This window comes from Arachis hypogaea, chromosome 4 (genome assembly GCF_003086295.3).
Source record: "Arachis hypogaea cultivar Tifrunner chromosome 4, arahy.Tifrunner.gnm2.J5K5, whole genome shotgun sequence".
NCBI lineage: Eukaryota > Viridiplantae > Streptophyta > Magnoliopsida > Fabales > Fabaceae > Arachis > Arachis hypogaea.
The window spans coordinates 94375476-94381413 of record NC_092039.1 but is presented as its reverse complement, the minus strand read 5'-3'; the positions used below and the strand labels follow the sequence as shown (position 1 = coordinate 94381413).

Genomic DNA, 5938 nt, shown 5'->3' with positions numbered 1-5938 from the left:
CATAGAGCTTATGGTCACCCCTTCTTAAAACCGTAACCATAGCCATATCTATGGTCACCTCTCCTCAAAACCGTGACCATAGCCTTGTCTATGGTCACGGTTTTAGCCGTAACCATAGCCTCTATGGTCACCCATCCTCAAAAACGTGACCATAGCCATATCTATGGTCACGGTTTTGGCCGTGACCATAGCCTCTATAGTCATCCCTCCTCAAAACCGTGACTATAGCCTCTATGGTCACCCCTCCTCAAAACCGTGACTATAGCCTCTATGGTCACCCCTCCTTAAAACCGTGACCATAGCCTTATCTATGGTCATGGTTTTTCGCCGTGACCATAACCTTATCTATAGTCACCCTATTTTAAAACCGTGATCATAATTTATTCTATTTTTTAGATTTATTTTTTTAAAACATAATCAAATCCTGATAAGTCTAAAAAGAAAAAATTCAATAAATCTAAATCATAAAATTTACATTATAAACTATATATGTTTTTAGTCCAAACAAGACAAATCAAAATATGGTATAATTTATCCATTACATGTAATACCAGGTAGAAGCTATTAAAAAAATTACAAAAGACATCAAAATATTATAATGTGAAAACAAAAATATTCTCTAATATAGTACATATTCTTCTCATCCTTTGAAAACCAAAAAAATTCTTCTCTAATTTGTTCGCTCATCTTGTAATGTTTTTCACCTGAAACCCAAAAAAAATTGAACAATTGAACAATTGATTAGAAATTAGTTAGAACATGACAAATTACATTAAAAAAACACGCAAACACATTAGAGTATTGGACACATAAGATCTGGAAAATCTGAAACAGTTGATCGCTTTGTTTGACTTTGAAGCAGACAGCAGATTCAATGCACGTTTGACTTTTGTAAACTAATTAATTAAGACTATATAAGAACGTTTATAGTTGTTAATAAAATATATATCAAGATAGAGATAGTGTTAAATTATACTCAGTTATGCTTACAATAAAAGACCAAGAATTTAATACATGTTCAAGGAAAAACTCAAACACAATTGTTAATGTCGCAGTAACATGTCCATGAGTCCACAGTTTTAACATTTCTAAGATAACTAATCACCTATTAGCTAAGTACAAGTTCAAATTGATCTAAACCTCATGCAATTTCTAAGGTGCAGACTTAACTCCCAAAGAATAATTGCTTACTTCCCTATACATCACTCGGATTATTTTCTTTAACACCTAAAAATATAGAAAACTTGCAAATATAATAAATAATAAAATATATTCAATTTAACCAATTTTCTACTTAGAAGAAAATCGAATATACTTAACCAATACAACACAACCATTGAAGCTAAAGACTTCGATTAATTAAAGGAAAAGGGCTAGAAAAAGAGAACAGAGAATGATACCTTCACTTTAAGCAAAGTCAGCCACTATCTTGAAGAATTTCAAGCTTTTGGTGAAAGTCTTTACTTTCCATGTCCTCTTCAATTTAAATATGCCATCTTCTTTTACCAAATTCCACTCAGAAACCTAACCAGAAAATGTCAATTTCCAAAACACTTTAAGTTGAAAAAGCTTTATTATGATGATGACGATTATGATGATTACGAATAAACCTGTGGCATCAATGTGTGTGCTGCATCCTTGGTCATCGGTTGCAGTTCCTTCAGATTGCATGGCACACACTTCTTATCTCTGAGACCTAACAAAGGGAAAAAAAGTTATATATGACAGCATGAACAATGAGATTATAGAATATAGTTTTTGATAAAACTTGACTCTTTCATGAGATATGAACAAATCAGATATCACACAAAAGAAAATATCTCAAATCAATTTTCATGACACAAGAAGCTTACAGATAAACATAGGGAATAATGGATAAAATAGAGAAGAAAAAGTATAACTGAATTGTTAATCTAAGGAAACATAGCTACTAGCACTATAACAAATTGTTGATTGAAGGAGATATAACTGAATCAAGGATATCATATAACTGAATCAAGCAAAGGGCGAATTATCTTTTCAGAACCCCCAAAAAATTAAAATAAACATCATGTTTATTTGACTCATTATGAACGGATTCACTGTCAACTTCTTGTTCATCTGTGGTCTGGGGTTTTTTGACTCATTTCACTCTTAGGTGAACCTGTAATGGAGAAATAAAGTAATAGCAGTTAAACCATAATCTATTTGCAGTCACCTGAATTATATAACTCAAAATTTATCCCTCAGAAAGAATAATGATCAACAATGACTTTTCCATAACCTTATATAAAGATACCTCAAAATTTTATATATATTAACAAATAAATATACCTTTATCTTCAAGCTTATCCCAATCTTCATCCCAGTCAGCAGCTACTTCCAGGATACCAGTTGCCAACCTTAAAAGGAAAAAATTGAGTGACCCTAGAGAATATAAGAATAACATAACATAAATGCAATGCAATGTAATTACTTTTTCAAATTAAAAGAGCTAGTTGAAGAGAACACATGGACCTCCTGGCAACCACAAAGCAAGGAGAAATAACAAAGAAAACAAGTAAAAGGGGATAACATGATAACTATCTATGCATCAATAGGTAAACTATACACTTAGCGAGAGAACAAACACCAAGTGACTTCATTCTACATGAATGGAAACAGTTTTTGTAATCTTATATGATATAGTAGAAGAAAAATGCAACTGCAAGTAACAGATAACCACAATTAAATACCCTTTTATAAAAGAAGAAATCTACATAGTCAAAAGAAAAAAAAATGCAGAACATAGAGTAGGATAGGACTCCACACACACAAAAGTAGAAAACATTAAAAACAATTCGAACAAGCAAGAAAATCAGTGTAACAAAGCTTCAAACTCCTTCAGCATCTACCTATGTTAAAAGAATTAGGAACCACGACATTATTAAGTATCAATTAGTTAAGCAATCAAAAACATTCTAGTAATGCCAAAATCTTTACTGAGCAAAAATTATGGCTCTATAAATACATACTTTGACACAACAAATTAAATAATGATCTATTATTTCCCTTGCTTTAAATGAAAAATATTGGTTCCATATGGTTTAAGTTAAAAGAATAGCTACAAGCACAGACCAACATATTCCAAATAGCACAAGTTAGACCTTAGGGTTTGGAGTTGATCAAAAAGTCACATTGAAACATTTATATTTAACTAGGTCTACATAAGAGTTATCCATGCAGCATAACATTCTTATTTAATGTGATTCTTATATGAAACAGAGATGCAAGTATGAGCAATAAGCAAAGAATCAATCTTAGAGATTTTGGTCTATGACATCCAAAAATTAACAAAAAAATTAATTTTATTTGTATTGAATAGCTTCAGCCAAAACAGAATTAATATTTTCCTATTTGAATCAATGACCAAAACAGAGCAGTAATCAAAACAGAAAATGAATTTCCAGCCAGAGAATCAGTGACCGAAATAGAAAATGCACTTCCAGCCAGAGAACCAGGGACAAAAACAGGCAGCATTATACCAAATCAATATTCAAATCAAAATAGAAACCAAATAAACTAAAATCACATAACAAGAGACACTTGAGTTACCTAATTAGAGGTTGGGCCACAACAAGGAAGCAAAGAACCAGTGACAGGGTGATTCAAAAGCAGCAAAGTCCAGAAGGGCAGACGACGGCGTGACAGCAGAAGCAGGAGAGGTGACAACCCACAAACGACGAGGAGAAACATCGATGGTGACAACGAGGACGACGGGTTCACGCAGATCCAATGGTGACGACGGCGATGGAGCTGACAGTGACGAGGGCTGGAGGGCTCCTCTCCAGTGGCTGCAGCGCTACTAACACTCCCTCGCGAGCTCATCTCTCTCTCTTTATCTCTCTCTCTCTCTCTCTCTCTCTCTCTCTCTCTCTCTCCTCACGTTATGACTCTCCCAACGGCGATACAATGGCGGCGACGGTGGCGGTGACATCCACCGGCGCCGTCTCTCCTTTTCCCCCTCTCCTTCCTTGTCCTTCTTCCCCCCCTCGAGCTCCACCCTTCCTCTTTTCTTTCCTTTTCTTTCTGTGTCTGTGTATATGGTGAGGACTGAGTGTGTGCATAAATTAGGGGAAAAAGGGTTGGCTTAGGGTTAGAGTTTGGAGAGCAGGGTAAAATAGGTTTTTATTTGGGAATTTTAATAAAATTTGTTGTGAAATAAATAAAAGATATATTAAATATAAAATAAAGATGTATTAATATAAGACTTTAGCATTAAAATAATTAGTTCAATAATGATTTGTATATATATAATAATATTATATGTTGTAATGTTTATATATATATATATATATATATATATATATATATATAGAAAAGAGTATAAAAAGTAAAGAGAGAGAGAATTGCATAAATATATATATAAAGATAGAAAGAAGTATTAAAAGTAAAAAGAGAGAGAATTGCATTTGTTTATAGTAAGAGAAAGAAAGAGAATATTTTTATATTATTATGTATGTAATCTATTTGCCTCGTCCATGCTTTTATAGGCAAATGAATTCAACCTTTCAAACCATATTAATTGTGCTGTCATGAGAATTTGTTTCTTTCACCATAGGAAATCAGATCCACCATCAATGAGCATCTATCCTTATCCTTGTTGTAACACTCCCCCTTGGATGCTCATTTAGCAATATGCCTCATTAAAACCTTACTAAAGAAAAACCTAGTGGGAAAAAAAAACTTTAGTGAAGGAAAAAGAGTACAATATCCTTTGTGACGGGGACTGCCTCATTGAAAACTTTGTCAAGAAAAACCCAATGGGAAAAAAACCTAACCAAGGGAAAAAGAGTACAATCTCCCCCTCATACCGACATCATTTAATGTTTCGAAATCGGCGCATCCCAATCTCATGTACCAATCTCTCAAAAGTGGATTTTAGGAGTGACTTTGTAAATAAATCTGCCAGATTGTCACTTGAGCGGATCTGTTGGACATCAATTGTCCCTTGATTTTGAAGATCATGAGTGAAGAAGAATTTGGGAGAAATATGTTTTGTTCTATCACCTTTGATGTATCCACCCTTAAGTTGAGCAATGCATGTTGTATTATCTTCAAACAGGACAGTTGGAGCTATTATATGATCAATCAGTCCACATGATGATAGAATATATTGGATCAAACTCTTGAGCCAAAAACACTCGCGACTAACTTCATGTATCGCAAGTATTTCAGCATGATTAGAGGAGGTTGCAGCAATCGTCTGTTTCGTGGACCTCCATGATATAGCTGTTCCACCATATGTAAACAGATATCCTATTTGAGATCTCCCTTTATGTGGATCAGACAAGTATCCGGCATCTGCATAGCCAACTAGTTGTGACTTGGATCCATAGGGATAAAACAATCCCATATCAACCCACGGGCATATCCAGAAGCAGTTTTCTTTATGAAAACACACGGGCATATATCATCATTCTTGAAACCGTTTTTGGCCAGATACTTAGTAAGACGATTATACCACATTCGTCCAGATTGCTTTAGACCATATAAAGATCTTTGCAATTTGACTGAGTATAACCCTTGCGAATATTCATTGGATGGTTTAGATATCTTTAGTCCTTCAGGGACTTTCATATAGATATCCCGATCTAATGAGCCGTATAAATAGGCTATTACCACATCCATTAAATGCATATGCAGTTTATGATATGCAGCTAAACTGACCAAATAACGCAATGTTATCGCATTCACTACCGGGGAATACGTTTCTTCATAATCTATACCGGGCCTTTGTGAAAAGGCTTGTGCCACAAGTCGGGCTTTATAGCGCACAACTTCATTTTTCTCATTTCGTTTTCTCACAAATTCCCACTTATATCCAACAGGTTTTACATCTTCAGGTGTACGGACTACAGGTCCAAAGACTTCACGTTTTGCAAGTGAGTATAATTCAGCCTTCATGGCTTCTTTCCAT

The 5938-nt window shown here is 34.4% G+C and overlaps 1 long non-coding RNA gene across 1 annotated transcript; it reads right to left on the bottom strand.

Annotated features, from left to right (window-relative positions):
• Positions 1 to 452: 452 nt before the first annotated feature.
• Positions 453 to 4130, bottom strand: LOC112796987 (uncharacterized). The gene is made up of 6 exons (XR_003199537.3): positions 3574 to 4130; positions 2314 to 2381; positions 1970 to 2143; positions 1611 to 1696; positions 1401 to 1524; positions 453 to 704 (listed from the first exon to the last, which is right to left on the bottom strand). It is a non-coding gene; the product is annotated as an uncharacterized lncRNA (long non-coding RNA).
• Positions 4131 to 5938: the final 1808 nt, after the last annotated feature.